Source organism: Phocoena sinus, chromosome 17 (assembly GCF_008692025.1).
Source record: "Phocoena sinus isolate mPhoSin1 chromosome 17, mPhoSin1.pri, whole genome shotgun sequence".
In the NCBI taxonomy this organism is placed as follows: domain Eukaryota; kingdom Metazoa; phylum Chordata; class Mammalia; order Artiodactyla; family Phocoenidae; genus Phocoena; species Phocoena sinus.
In genome coordinates, this window is record NC_045779.1 from 20,706,489 (window position 1) to 20,724,413 (window position 17,925).

Sequence of the window (17,925 nt, forward strand, 5' to 3'; positions counted from 1 at the left end):
TTTCCCAGAATTTCCTTTTGGCAAAAGCAGATCTTTCAATTTACATAAAAGTGACTGTGTTTTTCCTTTTACTTCTACCCTTTTGATTTACATTCTTCCTTATTGACTCACTTCTTCCTGGCATGTTAAAAATCACTCCTCAAATTCTAGAATGACTAAGAGTACTTTCTGGCTCTTCTTCAGGCAATGCTTCTTCATGACCACACTCTCTAATTCCAGCCGTTTCACCCCCATGACTGGCCTGAAGAATGGGGCTCAATCTGGGGAGGTCCCTGTGCACCTCTTCTCTCTGCAAGTGGGGGAAGTAAAAACATATTTATGACACAAGACCCTGTATGGTATTTTAGTGCCTAAAATATTTTAAAATAGTATTATTTTTATTAAAAAAAGCAAATGTATTAAATTTTTGGTATACAAGATAGTAAAATGTCAATTTTTAGGAACAATGAATAAGGAAGTTTTGAAGAAGACTTAGAAACAAAATAAATTCAGTAATTTTTTTTGTTTTTTAAACTGATAAAGGAAAGCAGAAATTAATAATAAAAGGATCATAGGTTTAGGAACTAGGTAGAGCCACCTTTGATGTGAACTCAAATTTTGTAACATATTAACTCTGTGACCTTGGACTTAATAATATTTAACCTTTCTGAGGTTCAGGTTTATGTCTTCTGTTGTTCCCATCTGTAAATGGGGATGGTGACACCTACTCCATTCAAGGCAGTTGTTGTAAGGATTCAAACACACTAATTCCTAACACATTGCCATACTGTATGCTTGTTGAGGGTGGGAATAGTGTCTTCTCATTTTGTTTTTCCCATGCTAAAGACAGTAGCCATCTGGTAGACACACAAAAGATGTACATTGAATGGCTGAACAAGGGCAGCAATGTGAATAATCCAGAATAACAGATCATTGGAATGAATGTATTCCTAGTGGGGAAACTTACCTGTGGCTTTCCAAGGAATGAGATTTACATGATTCATGGATAGCCAATATTTGCAATTAGATTGCATTCCATGGGAACATATAGGTTGAACAGAAATCTACCCAAGACTTTGCTGAGCAATTAAGGGACAACTGGCCTGGGACTAAAAACCCTTACAAAAATAAATAGAAGTCAATAACAATGCCAGTCCCTTTATATGCATTCTTTTCTTTTTTTAAGCACTAGAATCAATGGATTTAGGCCGTCATCCATTTACTATCATGCTACATTGGGAGCTTATCTTGCACCATGGAACTCTTCTTTTGGAATATCCAAAGACAGGGAGTATATTTGGTAGGGCAGTTTGGTAGTTTGAGGATTTTGATTTTTTTTCTCTATGAAATCCCTGATCCCAGAGTCTGGAGAAACCTAAAAGCTAGAACTGAGCAAAGATTAATTGGAATGGTGGCTTCAATTTATTCTGTCTCGTTCCCACTGTTCTTACAACAGGTTATTAACTTATTTGGAACTCTGTAGTGAGAACATCTTTGAGCTAAAACTTGGGATCATTTTTAAGAAATAAAGATGGTAACTAAGAGTAGGAAAAATGACATTACCAGTGATCAGGAAAATACTTATCTTGAAAATAATATTATAGATTATTACTAGTATTATTTTTAATGTACTTTTTACAGTCAATATGTCTTGCATTCAACCCAAAATGACTCATAAATATTTTAAGGCCATATGGTTTGAGGAGAGTCAATCAAATTTAAACAAAACACTTGTTTTAAAATGGCATATTTAAATGTTCAGCTAAAAGAATGAGCTTCCTTTAGCCTTAGAATAGCATCATGCTTTATTTAGTGAAACCAGTTGCACCAGGGAGTGAATATGAATCACCCTTAATTTCATTAGTCTATTTATATTACTGCTCATTATCTGAATCATCAAAATATGATGATGATCAGGCTTTTGCTTTTAAGGAGCGTGATTTTTCTTCTTCTTTATTTTGCAATAGTTCAAGAAATTCATATTGTATCTTACTTGTGAGTGCCTACTATGAGTGGGAAAAGTAATTAAAGACTTGTGATGGCGAAAAATTTCTTAACCTGATGGCATAAACCCCATGGATTTAAGTGATTTAAAGGACTTAGCTTGTTATTTTGTAGCGGTAAATATGATGAAGAAGAGAATTGGATTATAGTTTTTAACAGAAAACAAAATAAACTTGTTTATATCTAATTAAATTGATTCATTAGCTATGTTATAATAACTAACACACTAAGGAAGGCATTGTTAAATAATTAAATACAGAGGCAGTCAGTGTTACAATATTGCATTGTTTTAATCAAAGTGTCAGCTCCAATAATGTAGATGGCCCTGGGTTGTGGACCTAGGACAAATAAAGCTGAAAGGATTTAAGCGGCAGAGATGTTGGAAAAGCAGAGAAGTAAATAATAAAGAGACGGTTCAGTGCTCAGGGCTGAGCTAGTGTTCTGGTACCAGGTGCAAAAATTTGGCAAGATAGGAGGAAAGGGAAGAGCGGAGGCTTATAACTTTTATTATTAAAATAAAAATTTCCTTGGAGATCAACATCCATTGGTTGAAATCTTAGTTCCACAGATTGCTTACAGCCTGACCTCAGGGTCATATCAGAGCTAGTTTTCTCATTTGCAAAAGGAGATAACGCTTGCCTCTGATGGTGGTTTCCAGTGTTCCCACCATTAGGTGTTATCTTTGGACTGATCTCTCTTCTCCAGGAATTTACATTTGAGTAGATGAGAGAATGTGTACTCAAGTAACGACAGTAGAGTGTGATGGATACAGTCTGCAAAGTCCTCAAATGACAGAAAGATTGCTTGGACAGGTGAGAGCAACCTGCACAGAGAAGGAGACATTTAATGCTATATATCATTACTGATTATTCATGGTCAGCACTTGTCTTAGTCTGCTTGGGCTGCCACAATAAAACACCATCACTGGGTGGCTTAAACAACAGAAATTTATTTTCCTACAGTTCTGGAGGCTAGAAGTTCGAGATCAGGGTGCCAGCATGGTCAGGTTCTGGTGAAAGCTTCTCTTTCTGGCAGACCCACTGCCTTCTCCCTGCGTGTTCATGTGGTCTTGGTCGTGCTGAAAGCGAGAACGGTCCGCCATCTCTTCCTCTTCTTATAGGGTCACCAGACCTATAGGATTGGGGTCCCACCCTTATGACCTCATTTAACCTTAATTTCTTCCTAAAATCTCTGTCTCCAAATACGGTCACATTGGAGGTTAGGGCATCAGCATATGAATTGGGCTGGGGGTGGGTGCTGGAGAACACAATTCAATCCACAGCAGTATGTAGTTAGAGGCAGGTGCCAAGGCTGTAAAGACTAAGGGATGATGGATACAGAATCTACACAGAGAGGCTGTGCAAAAGGAATTCACAGACAGGTTGTCTAATCCACTAGCAATTCTTCACCAGAGTTGAAGTTCTTCACAATAAGGTAACAGTTTTTCTCAGATTAGGACATTTTGCATATTTGTAACTTTTTAGGGCAAAAAGCAGTCTCTAATGTCAGGCTTCTGGTGCAGCTCAGTGGGAGCACATGATTGAAGAAATGATGCTGATATAGAAAGAGATGATGGAGAAAGGGGAAGAACCACTGTCCCCTCCATCTTTGATTCTTACATGGGGCCGGATACGCTAACAGATGTTCAATACATGTCAGTTTAATTAACTTAGTAGGAAAATCCAAATACATAAAAACCAACTTGTGTTTTTGACCCAGTGATAACAGAAAGTGCCTTCTTTTCAGAAAAAGAAAAGAAAATTGTTGCCTAATATTCCAGGAAAGGTGAGGTATTTGTTAAAATATCTGAAGTACAATGCTTATTCTACAGAAGCTCATCCTTGCTGAACTCAGTGAAGAGTGGGTGTAAATAGAGTGGGTGTAAATGTCCTTTCCACTGTCTCTTCTGTGTGCACAGGAGGACTGCATTGTGCCCCACTCCTTCAAGTTTGATTGGGATCACGTGACCCAGGGCTGGCCCATGGGATGTGGGCAGCTGTGAGGCAAGCTGCTTCCAGGCCTGGAATTTAAATATTCCTTGTGTGGCCATCAACCTCTCTCTTCAGTGTTGGTTACACCCTGACTTGGAGAGCACATGATGTACATTGTGAAGCTGTTAGATAGAGGAGGCTCAACTAACCTGAACTGGCTTTATACCAGTGAGAAGGAAATGTTTTATTGTGTTAAAGCCACTTAGATATCAAATATAGGTTAGCTTATCCTGACTAATACACTACCCTTCCCATGTGTGAGGAAATGTGTTTTCTGTTCTGCTTAGTTCTATTTTATGTTAGTTTTCAAAAACGCTGGTCCCATCGTTTTGGGTCCTGATATGTAGTTTGAAAAACACTCCTTTAAAGAATACTAGCATTCAGATAAGGCAATGTGATGCTCATCATTAAAACAAGTGGGTTGAATCACATTCTTAAAGACTTTGGCCCTATGGTTCAGACTGATCACAGTTAGATGGTTTCATTGTCTTCTTAGGTAGCTAAAATCCTACCCCAGTCTTCTCATCGATTGCTAACGATGGGAACCAACTCTAGAGCCGTGCATTTTCCAAAATGAGGCAAATACCATTAAAACATCATAAATGTTAATTACACACTGCATAGAAAGGACAAAGGAAATAAGATATGAATTTTGAAATGATTTTGTGTTTTTTTTTTCTTCTTGATCTGTGATGGCTCAGACTGCCTTCTTGGGTTTCATTTTCAATCACCATCTTCAATCTAGGATTCCCAAACTTTTACTCATATCTATGGCTTCCTGGAGTAGTCTGCCTGTGGGACATCCCCAGGAGTTGCTACAAGTCCAACTGCTCTTCCTCCTGGAGGCTTAAATCCTCTGGGATAAATGTGAAGCCAGTTAGGTGTTGACTTTTTAATTTACTCCAATAATTAAGCTCTAAGAAAAGTTGCCCATTCACTGGGGAGCTAAACCTTTTCTCCCTGTGCTCATGGCATCCCCAACCATGAAACTGTTCCATGAAACTTTGAAACTGTTCTCCAACAGAAGAATGTTGTCAGGGTAGCACCCTCACCCCCTTTTGTTTGTTTTTGTTTCTTTGTTTAAAGTAATATGTTGGTCAAGCAAGACAGTAGTGGGCTTGGAGACAGCAGATCTCTGTCACTTCTGAAAAATGTAGGAAGTCTGGACACCCTGGTGTATCCTAGGCTTAGATATGACTCAGCTCACCCTCCTATCTGTGGGTTTCAAATGATTTTAAACCCTAAGGAGATTTTTTGGTCTATCCTATCTCTACTTGAACTGTTAGGAAAGTTTGATGACAAGGAGCCAAGTAAGATTTCTGCTCTTAAGAACCTTTATTTAATTTTTTTTTTCATTAGACCATCTTAATATTCCAACATAACAAACATATGCGGAGCAAATTTAAAATAGATTCTGACCTAACTTCTTCACAGGTTAAAATCCTCTGATGTTACTTAGTTTGGTGGGAAAATGGTTAGTAAATGTTTTTGCCAACATAGTTAAAAGCACGTGGTCACAGCCTTATGTGAAGATTCCACATTCTGTGGATTTGTAGACTACAAATAGAAATGTAAGAAAGTACGTAAAAATCACGAAGTGCTAGATAACAAGCAAAGGTACAAATAATTAATACTCAACTATGATGTTGCCATTTACAACAAGACAGAGTCTACTGAGAGTAAAAGTGATACATGTATGTTGGACATTTAAAAACAGAAAGACAGAAATTATGGTAAAATTTAAAGTGCCATTCTGAGAGGACTTATTTTAGTTACCATAAATTAATCCCTACTACTAGTTCCTTTATGGATTATGAACAGTGATTATTGTTTAAGGTCACTGATAACTGGGATGAACTAGAAGTAAAGATAATTAGGTTATTATAGCCATGATGGCTGTTGACATTTGGGAAGAAGTAGAAAGCACCAGTTATAAAGCAGTGGGAATCATCTGAAGCACACAGCCATAGATGTCCATGATATTTCCATTATGGAGAGCCAATTGGGGACCGAAAGATTTCAAAGATTTTGAAACCTCTGCCAAATGAATTAGATATTCTTCCATTTACATAAATAGAAAACCATCAAAAAAGGTGATAAAGCAGTATAAGGCCCTATTAATTTGAAATTTAGATAGCAAGCCTCATGGTAAAATATTGGATGGCTGGACTAGAGGCTGTAAGTCAGAGGTAGCAACCTAAACTTAGGCAGGAAAAGTAGAAATGGAGAGTCATGAGTAGAAAGGATATATAAGGGAATGCAAATGTAGAAGTACCAGGACTAGGTGACCAACTGAGTGTGAAAGTGAAGGAGAAGTGGAAATTAAGAAACGAGCCCAAGATACATTTCATGGTGACTGGGTAGATGGTGATACAATTAAAAGAACATAGTAAACAGATATACACTACTATATATAAAATAGGGAAACAACTAGGACCTACTGTATAGCACAGGGAACTCTACTCAATACTCTGTAATAACCTATAATAGAAAAGAATCTGAAAAAGTATGTATATATATACTTATATATAGATATATATAAAACTTTGAATCACTTTGCTGTACACATGAAACACTGTAAATCAACTATACTTCAATTAGTAAAAGAAAGAACATAGTAAAGAAGTGGGTTTGGGGATAATGATGATCAGTTCAGTTTTGAACCAGTTGAGTTAAAATTTCAGGTTAAACCAAATTTACGACGGTCTTTGAAAACCAGGTCAAAGAATTCAACTTTGATATAGTAATTAGACAAGCTCTATTGAAGACCTAAATTGTGGAATAATAAAAATGGTATTAAAGTATACTTTATTGTATATCCAGATACAAGTTTTAAGAAAAAATAGATTAAGAAAAATCCATCTTTGAGAAGCTGCTGATGTAGGCATGGTGATAGCAATAGAAGAATTTAGGAAAGAACCACAGAGGGGAGATTTGACATCATGTCATGTAAGGAACACAGATTCCCTGACATATACAACATCGGTGCCTGAATAAGGTCACTTCTCCAGATAAAGTAAGTCCTGCAGGTGGAAAGTTTGGCAAGGGTACTTAATGGGGGGGGGGGGTGCCTTCATGAAAATTATAAAAGACATCCTCTCCTGTGGTTGCCTACAGCCCCATGTTGGAGCTCAACACCTAGGATGGAGAGTGTGGCCTGAATTTCAGCTCCCACTCACCCTTTTGACCTAACTTCCCTTTGCAGTGTGGGTGTTGTGCCAGAGGGAGGGTAAGCCTAGATAAGAGAAAAGGAAGGGAGCCATGTTTTGTTTTTACTTTAAGTAGATAAAAGACTCTCTTGGGGAAGGAAGATTAGACTTTTTCAAAGGGCTTTACTGGGCAGAATTATGACCAGCACATAACTATTTCAAAATGGCAGGTAAATATTTTAAGTAACTAAAACTGCTCAAAAGCATGACTGACTTTCTTGGGAGACAGTGAACTCAGTCATTGGAAGTAATAAAATGGACTCTGGATTCTTAATTGATAAATATTTTACAGAGGAATTCTTCAAGAAAATTCTTTCAAGCCTGTGATTTGATGATTACTTGAGTGTTATGACCAATAAATCTGTGACCACAGAGGGGAGCTGACTGGCTGGAATGGAGGAGACAGAACTTGGGTTGTAAGAAGAATATTTTCTCAAATACAAAGATTTGGGGAAAAAAAATAGAAGAGCCCCCTCCCTGCTCCCACTTACCTTTTAATATTTACATAGCTGTATAATGTTTGCTCAGTTGACTATGATTTAACAGAGCAGCTTTGTCCTAAAAGTCCTACTTGGATTGATAGATTATTCTAGTAGAAGTTGATATGGATGAAATCTTGATTTGACTTTGGCCAAATTATGTGTCTGCATCCCCCAGATTTTCTAATGTAGGTAATTGGATAGCTAGTGTTTGTTGGCTTCTGTTTCTGCATTCAATTGCTTTGAATTGGTATACTTCACACCTAGGACATCCACTTTATTTCAAAAGGGGGGTCTTCAGTAAGACCCAGCTGTAAATAAGTATACAGGTATCAAGTATCTGTATTTAACTGAAGTAAGAAAGTAAGAATAATAAATATCAAAAACCTTGTTTTCATTGAATATTAATTGACCAATTTAAGGAAAAGAAACTTATTTTTGAAAAAAATTGTAAGCTTATAAAAATCAAGTTTTTTTTCAGACTTCAGCAGTGAAGAAAGTTGAAAGAAAATGGAGAAAGGAAAACAGCTCACTAAGAAGGAAGAAGAGGAACCTGAACCAGCAGGTTAGTTTCACAGTTCATATTGCTTCTGTCTTTTCAAAGGATAAATAGAAGGTCAGGAAGATAAAAATCCAATTTTCTGGTTCAGGGGGTTCCTGCACATCTCGGAACATAGTCTACCTTCCAATTCACAGCTCTCATTGGAGATTAGAAACAGGTTCTAACAGATCAGTGGACCTAAGAGTTAATAGCTTTAGTAAAGTAGAACATTGGGTCTACCAATTATGTAAACCAATACCTACCTATAATGACAGCAGTGTAATCAGAATTGTCAGAAATGGAGGAAAATAAACTTTTAAAAGATCAGAGGTATTCAGCGAAACAAATAACTTATCACTTTAAAAAATGGATTCTCATTTAATTTATGGGAAATCTGTTCATCAAGATGAAAATAATTAGCAGCAGCAGCAACCACCACCCAGTGCCTTTAAAAAAAAAAATCAGTTGCTGTCAGCTTGATCTAACCAGCTAGCAAACTAAAATATTATTTCAATTTAAGTAGCTTTACTAAGTGACCAGAAATGTGCATCTTTATGATAAACCAACTATTATTGGATTTAGCATACTATCATTGCTACTTAATTGAAAGTAATTTATGTCAAAGTGGAGAAGAAAATTTAAATAATATTTATTCTTATGTGGCAATCTTTCATAGTCTATTGCCATTTGGCAGGAGCATAGTCTAAAACCAGGTTCGGTATTGTAAGGTACTATTGTATCAGTTATCTATTGCTGCATAACAAATTACCATTTGAAGATGGGGGCCTTGTTTGCTAGTTCCCATTGCTGCAAATGTTTGAGGTATCAAAAGGGAGCTGACTCTTTAAGTACTCATTGCATCAGACCATTGCTGTGCTCTCTGTAAAGACCAGAAGAAGGCCTCTCTCTCCACTCTGACCAGGTTTTGTCCTTCAGGCCCCAGAGCAACATTGTTTATGTCTGTGCCTGACAAGGATCTTCCAAAGGACACTTCCTTTATTTTCCGTTGGCAGCCCCTCCATCACAGGGTGTGTTGGTTAATTTTATTTGTCAACTTGGCTGGCACCATGGTTTCCAGATATTTGGTCAAACATTACCCTGGTGTTTCTATGAAGCTGTTTTGGATGAGATTAACATTTGAATTGGCAAACTCTTGAGTAAAGCAGACTGCCCTTCCTAATGTGGGTGGGCCTCATCCGGTCCGTTGAAGGCCTGAATAGAACTAAAAGATCAGCCTACCCAGAGCAAGACAGAATTCTTCAGCCTGCTGGCCTTCAAATCAGAACAGCAGCATTGGCTACCCTGGGTCAACAGCATGCCTGTGTACTCTGCAGGTTTTGAATTTTCTACCCTCTATGACTGTGAAAGCCAATTCTTTATAATAAATCTCTTCATATATATATAAATACATATTTATGTCTATATCCATATTTATGTATACACATCCTATTTGGTCTGTTTCTCTGCATAACCTTGACTAATACATGGGTCATATTTATTTAATGTGGGTGGGCAGGACACTGTGCCATTCTCTCCTTCCTGTCTTGGCACCAGAGTATAAATCCTCTCCCTCCTCTTCTTGGTCTTAGTCAAAACTCCTCAAGTGACTTGATATGCACATCTCTAAAGTTTATTCCATTTTGGACTGCTTTCCTAGGATAGATTCTGAGAAGTGGAATTCTTGGGTCAAAAAGCTATGAGTTATTTAAGGCTCTTCATTCATACTGGCAAATTGCTTTCCTCAAATATATCATTATTTGGGACTTCATCAATAATGAATAGTCACATCTGTATAGCATATTGTTATTCTAATTAGCATTTCTTTGATTGCTGGCCAAGATGAACATATTTTTATGTTTTTTAGCCATTATTATTTCCTTTTATGAGAATTGTCTTTTCATGTCTTTTTATTCATTCTTTTAAGGATGAGGATCAAGGACATTAACCCTTTATTTCATATAATTTGAAAATATTTTTCTCATTTTGTTGCTTGCCTTTACATTTTTGTGAATTTCTTTTCTTTTTGTAAAAGAAATATATATTTATTGTAGAAAATTTGGAAAATATAGAAAATCACATAGAAGGAGGTAAAAATTACTCCAATTCCCCTGGAGATAGCTATTACCAATATTTTTCTACAAATTCTTCTAGTCTTTTGTTGTGAATATAGATAAATATATATACATAAATATTTCATTTTTAGGAAAATATAATATTTCACATTTTGCATGTAAGATTTTCAGTTTTTACTCTAGAATATATAGTGAACACCTTGCCATGTTATTAAATATTCTTTTATAGCATGATTTATTTGACCTATTTCCTGTTGGAAATTTTTGGTTGTCAGCAATTTTTACCATAGTAAATAGGAATGAATGTCCTGGTAAATAAATCTCTCCAACTATCAGTAGTATTAACTAATAGAATTACAATTTCTTGTGAAAAAGGAGACATATTTTAAAAGCTTCTGATACATATAACCAATCTTTTCTCTGAAACAATTTATATTCTTATAGTAATATAAGAAAATGCTCATTTCTCTATATCCTAACAATACTTGGCATGACTATTAAAAATAGCACCACTAGAAAATGACTTTGATAATACGTAGGGTAAAATGAGCATCTCTGATATTTTACCTTTCCCTTGACATCCATTCTTCTATTCATTCCACTAATAATTAGTGAGTCCCACCACAGACCAGGCACAATGCTGACTTCTAAGAAAACAGTAATACCCACTCCTCTTCCTGAATCATTATCTTCATGTACTTTTCCTCTCAAGTATCTAAGTATCTCAAGGATACATTGTATCTCCCCTATTTCTCAATTATGGTGCAGTTACTCAAATAGGACATTCTGACCAGTGTCTGCTCTATTTTGGCCAGTACTCTATAGGATAGTTCCATCTGAGTAACTTTTTTTTTTTTTTTGATACATTCCTGATTTTTGTTGAAATCCATGTAATACAGGAGGTATGGACAAACCAGTTGAACAGTGAGCCTCTGGGAGAAATTGTGAAATAAAATTGAAAAGCAATTTCGTATTACAGAAAGAGGATAGATTTTGAGTAAGAAAGATCTTAGTTTTCACACCTGCACTGTAACTTTGGACAAATTACTTAGTTGCCTCTTTTGTGAAGTGTGGCTTGTATAACACTTTTCTCATTGAATACAAAATTCTCGAAAAGTAGCCACAAAGCAGAGCTAAGAATTTTTGGTATGTTTCGACCAAACTTTGTTGCTTGGGCTGCCTCATTTCAGTAGTCTTATCTCTAGCTTTGCTGCCCTGTGTCTTCTGAGGAATCCTTAGCCTTCCCTGCTGGCACTGGAAGGTGTGGATCTCCACTTGAGGTTATTAACATGTGCTTTCTTCTCTAGACAATGCCTTATGTTATGAACCTACCTTCGCCCTGCTCAAGCGCAAACCCCTGCTCTGACTGGACCCTGCTTTCCCCAGTGATTGTTTTCAAGGAAACCTATGAGCTCCTTGTGGACAGAAATCATGTCCTGTGTTTTCTCTGTATTTTCATCCTCAGTGCTTACCTTGCACAATGTCTGGCACTCTGCAGGTGCTTGATGATTATCTATTCAACGACTATGCATCTGAACTTGGATGCTAAAGGCTCATGTGTTAAATCCCAGGAGTAATTTTATTTTTCTCTTTTGAATGCCTTTCGTTTGTTTCACCTGAAGATATCCTACATACTTATCAAGACTGAACCCTCCCTCGGAGGCCCTCCACAGGTCCCCGATGAAATAAATTACTCACTTCTCCATGCTCTGAAGCACTTTGTCTATTTACTCTCTTCATCTTCTCGTTTGGTAGACTCTGATCTCCTATTTATCTTTGGATTTCTAGTGCTCAGTCGACAGAAGAAAGAGTTCAATAATTGTTTGTCTGAGTTGGATGGAGAGGAAGGCTATGTTTAATTGTTCCTATGACTTCCAATTTCAGGTTGTATAAAGGAGAAGCCCATTTAAAACGCACTTGAAGGACAGTAAGTAAAAAGAGGCAATGTGCAATAATCGGGGAGCACAGGGGGTGGGGAGATAAACTAGGTTTGATTGGTGGTTCTGTAGTTTATGGGTGGATGTATAGAGACCAACCTTCCCCTTTGTCTGGCTCCCTCTGGTCTCTGCCTGGTGCCAGCAGAAAAGCCACTAGAAGTGGCAGCACATTCCATATAATTTAGCAAATTAGAAATCATGCTCTAACTTTAGAGACATCCATTGATGCTAGAATTCCAGGCACCATGGCAGACTCATGGAAGATATTTATACTTTTCAAAACACACTTGGAAGCCCCTGCATGGAACTGTCCTGCTGAGACAAGTCCATGGGCCTTCCTTATGTAACTCATTAAAGGAAATATGTGGGTAACCAGAGCTGCAGTTGGAAGGCAGAGGGGTAAATAAGCACCAGCTTCAGAATCGAATTGGTTATCTTGAAAATCTGTCACTTCACCCTTGCAATACCTCATAACTTTGGTTATTAGTAAATTTAATTATCATGCTTTTGATTCAACTTCTCAATCCAAAGATTGAGGTGTTTTTAAAAAGACTGGACTTTAATTTCCTAAGTTTTTAAGGAGATATTTAACCCTTTCTCTGTCAGCATTTCTGAGAAATGTTCGTTTATCATATATGGCCTTAGACCATCACGGAATCTGCAGGCATTTTTTTCCCTCTTAACTCCTTATTTTATACCTGAATGCCCATTTTCCATTGATCAACTTTTTGAAACACCGGACAAAACTAAACTCAAGTATTGGTGGAGACAGTTTTCCCAAGAATCTCTGTCGGGAGCTCCATTTTTCACGGAAAGCCTCTTACACTCCTCCTTCACTGTGGGGCTGAAAAGAGAAAGTAAACATTATGGAGGAAAAAGGATTTAGTCTTGGAAAAGTTTTGTTTCTCTCAGTATTTCTAGTTTGACCTTGGGAAAAAGGAGTATATGTTATTGTTTGCAGACATCAAGTAATCTGTGGGTTTTGAATTTTCTACCAGTTATCTATCCACGTGTGGAAGCAACATACGTGGGAAAGGAAAGAATAGGAGACTGATTACTTAATTTTTTTAAAAATAAAACTGATGAGACAGACAGCAAATGATATTCAATCCTATTAAAGAGACTAAGCACAGACCTTAAAAAAAGAAAAAAAATCCTTACATTCCTTGCATTGGGATTGTGTGATATGGTTCCACAATTCAGGGAGATTGGAAATTACAGAACATCTGCAATGAAATTGGTTTTCTGTGGAAAACTGATGAATCACTTACTGCCAATGACTAGAAGAAAAAGCACTTGTTTATGCCCTTATGTAATGAATTTTTATGAGGTGAAGTTTGCTGCTTATAAAAAATACACTTTAAGCTGCTGTAGATGTAAAATAATAGAATTCAGAATTCAGAGCAATGCATTACTTCAAAGACAGTCACTAGCAAAATATTATCTGCTTACAAAACACCAAAACAGGGCTATTACTTCTATAATGGAATTAAAAAAAAAATCTCATCTACCCAGTTGTATTCTAGAAGAAAAAGTATTTAAAGAGACATAGCTGAAATTGACAGCTCCAAAATTGCATGTATTTTCAAAGAAATGTTATTAATTCTCTTATTGTGCTCCTGAATTCCAACTGTTTTCCCCTCAAAGCAAGAATACCACAGAACATTTTAAATTAAAAATGGCACTCCTAAGACTCACCACAAAGACAAACTGGGGGTGCTGGCCTCTCTATGGTGTTACAGAAATGCATGTAGAAATCTTCTCACAATAATACCATTAGTTGTTCTGCTTGATGTTTGTTAAAGGGTTCATGATCAAACCCCAAACTCTCCTGCCTTCTTCAAACACTTACTGAGCACTTGTATTGTGCCGGTCATTGTTTTCGGCTGCAGTGTCACAAAACAATGAGCAAGATACAGTCTCTATCCTCACTGAGCTCACAGTCTATTTTGCCATTTAAGAAAGAGAGTCATCCAATTGAAACTGAGGAACATTCTGGTAGCTTTGAGAAGGGGCACTAAGAAATACTGCACACAATACTGGATGGGGGTCCTTACTCTCAAAGAATTTATTTGCCCTTTGTACTTGGTCTGGAGCTAAGCATTTTTAAAGCAAATGACCATACTTTTCATGAGTGGAAAACAATCGTGGTGTTTTATAATTTTTGCTGATTAAAAAGGCACTCTTAAAAATTGTTGGCGATTTGAGAGAACAGAGGCTGCCAGGAGAGGATGGCATTTCCTGAGTGCTTAGGGAATATGTTTACCAGGGAGCCGTCCCTGACACCTCACAGGATGGTAAAGTCTCTGGCTCCACTAATTCAGAACTGTGACTAGATAAAGTCTCAGCTGAAGTTCAAGCTTGCATTATGTCTTATTGGCAACCAAACCATAAAAATATCTCAGAAATGTCAGCATTTCTGTGTCCACATCTGGAAGGAATACAAACTCCTGGGTCAGAACCTGCGTCTTGACTCTTAGTTGAGGACATATGGTCATCTTACAGGCTTAGGTGAATTGATAATATAAAGTATTTATGTCAATTGTTTTGATCTGGTGTGCTAGTTCTAGATATTTTAAAGTAACTAAACTACATTCATTTACAAATACTGTACATGCATTTGTAAGTACCATACAAATACTTTTGGAAAAGGGAGTGGGAACTCTACCTTTTTGTTGCCTACATATTTCTAAGTGCTTGAAAAAAATGTATATGCTATATGGAGTGAGAGATTTAATATGTAATTTATAAATGCATTAAATAATTCAGACTCTTTTAAGAGTTGTGGGTGGTTGGCCATAAAAAGGGCAGACTATTTATTGTAATGCAAGAATAGCTACTCTAAGGTTTTTAGGATCTTGTATCTCCTAAATTCATATAGTTAAAGGACTTGTTTACTAGCTGTACAGATGTTTACCTTTGAATTGAACTGAAAAAAATTGGTCAGATTTTAAAGAAATAAGTAACTTGTTTTGGTGTAATTAAGTATTGCATGCTCACTGTAGAAAACTGGGGAATACAGAAAAAGTATAAAGAAAAAATCAAAATTGAATTATTTATTGTAAGTATATGTGCCTGTTTATCTCACAGTTGAGATCATATTGTACTTAATAACCTACTTCTTTCTTCATTTTAGTATTATATTGTAAGCACGTTCTCATGTAATTAAATGTATATTTTTGCATAAATTTTTTCCATGGTATTTAAAACATTGTGTTAATTAAATAGCTCTACCATTTATTTCCCTTTTGTTGAACATTTGTGTTGTTTCACATCTTTATTATGAATAGTGCTATACTGAACATCATTTCAATAAATCTATATCTAAAATCTTATCGTTTCCCTGAAATAGATTCTTAAGGTCAATGGATATAAACATGTCCACATGTCCACATCCATCTGATTTTAAAATCAGCTTTACTTCCATAGATTTATGTTTTATTGGTTCTGGGATTTCAGCAGGAACCAAACCTGTTAATGAGAAGTTACTTTACTGCTAATGAGAAGGAAAGAGAACTACCCATTTAATACTGTACTCCCTGGCCTCAGAAGTGAGTTGGTTTAACCTCATTTGACTTGTTTTAATCGCCAGAATAACAACTCAAGGCAGGAAGGATTCCATGAAGGCCCTTGTATAAAATTGTATTTACTTTTTTTTTTTAAATGACATTTTAAAAACCATACACTTTTTCTTGAAAACATCGAGAGAAAATAAGACCAGTTAAATATCGAGAGAAAATTACGACCTGGAAACATAAAGGCCTATTCTGTCTTGTTACATAATGTACATACTCTTTGAAGGAAAAAAAAAAAACATATACGAGAAATACTTGCCAAATTACTTGTGGTGATGAGTACAAATATACACTACACACTAATTTTGGCTGCAGAGAACCCTGGAACATCAGTCCTATAGACAATATGGCCTATTGGTTTGGCTAAAACGTCTGTTTGGAATTGTTCTGTTGCTGAAAACATCTTTTCTTAATAGAGTAACACCACTTACTGAGTGCTGTTAGGAAAAACAGCTTCCAAAGGAATCAAGGTTTTGCCTTTGAGTGCCAACACATTTTGAAGGCTTCCTCAAATACAGCAATGTTAATGTCACTGCCTCTTTAACCAAATGATACAGATTGTAAAGTACTTTTATTGATGATCCTAGGTCATTTTTTTAAGCCACAATTACTATTCAGTTATTCTTCAGAGTCCATGTGTCCCTACTTTAAATGTTACCAGATTAGGGTTTTTAAATTCTTTTTTTCCATTGATACCAAGTTTTCTATTATTTCTTGTTACTATAAACATGCTTGCTTTTTACCAGTGTTCTCTATCTCTCGTCTGTTATTTTTCATCTGTTGGTGAAAGTTCATTAGAAATCTATTCAAAATAAAGCAGCCCCTAATGGGAACTCAAAGAACTACGCCATGGGTAGAGCTTTGGTGCATGAAATCTATGAAAATCGGTTTGAATTTCTCAAGGCTTTGCTGGCCTTGGCCATTTCAGATAGTGATGCCAGTAATGTACCAGAAACCTAAAAGAAATCATAAGAATCGTGGCTTGTATCTACTGATTATTTGCTGTAGCCTTTGAACTGGTTTTCTTGCTCTCATAACTCTTCACACATTATCATTGTGATCCTTTAAAAGAATGTAAGTTTGATGTCATTTCTTTGTTTAAAACTTTCCGGTGGTTTCCTCATCCTTAGAATAAATTCGGGTATCTTTTCACCCTGGCCTGAAGGGCTGGCCCCAGATCCCCTTATCTCACTGCCTCATTTCCCACCTCTCTTGCTCGCTCTGATTTCTTGCTGTTCTTTGAACAGGTGATGGTCGCTCACCTGAGACCTTGGGCACTTGCCATTTTCTTATCCTCGCACCCCTTCTCTGCTTGGCTCTCTCCCTCTTTTCATTCAGATCTCTTCAAATTTCAGCTCCTCAGAGAGGATTTCCAGGAGCATGTAATTCAATACAGCGTCCCTTGTCACTCTCCATTCCCTTAGCCTGTTTTATTTCCTTCAGAGTACTTCTCACATCTGAAATGATCTTACAACATGTGTTTATTGTCTATCACCCCTCCAAGAATGTAAACCCCATGAAAGCCAGGGGTTTTGTTTTATTCATGAACACATCTCTGAGTACAGAAGAAGAATGCCTGTAGGGGCTCAAGAGATAATTTTTGAAAGACTGATATGTTATTTAATTCCCATTACAGTCCTAAGAGGTTGACATTACTGAATGCCCATTTCATAGGTTGAGCAAGTTGAAACTCAGAGAAGTTAAATAAACCTGTCCATACCCCACAGCCGCTGAGTACTGAAGGTGGGGGAGCTGGGAACAGGGGAGTGGGTCATGCCTTGTGTTCGCTTGGAGGGATGTATTTTAGATACGATCACTGAAGCCACTTGGATACACTAAATAAACAAGTAGCAAACCTGACCTGAGAACAAGTTGCATGGGAGAGAAAAGAAAAATGTTAGTGTGGAAGTTCTTATTTTCTCAAAGGGGGACACTCAGGGATGAACGTTAATGTAGCTAAATGCGACCCAGTTGTCATGAACTTTGGGCCCTGAGGCCGCTGGGGGGTGGGAACAGAAGCACCAGGGTTCAGGTAAGTCTCCTGGCAGCCACAGGGCAGCAGGGACTAGATAGTCTGAGGCTGTCACAGCAGCTTGGCCAACAGGCCTGCGTCTCTGAGGGGAGGTGAAGCTCCCTGA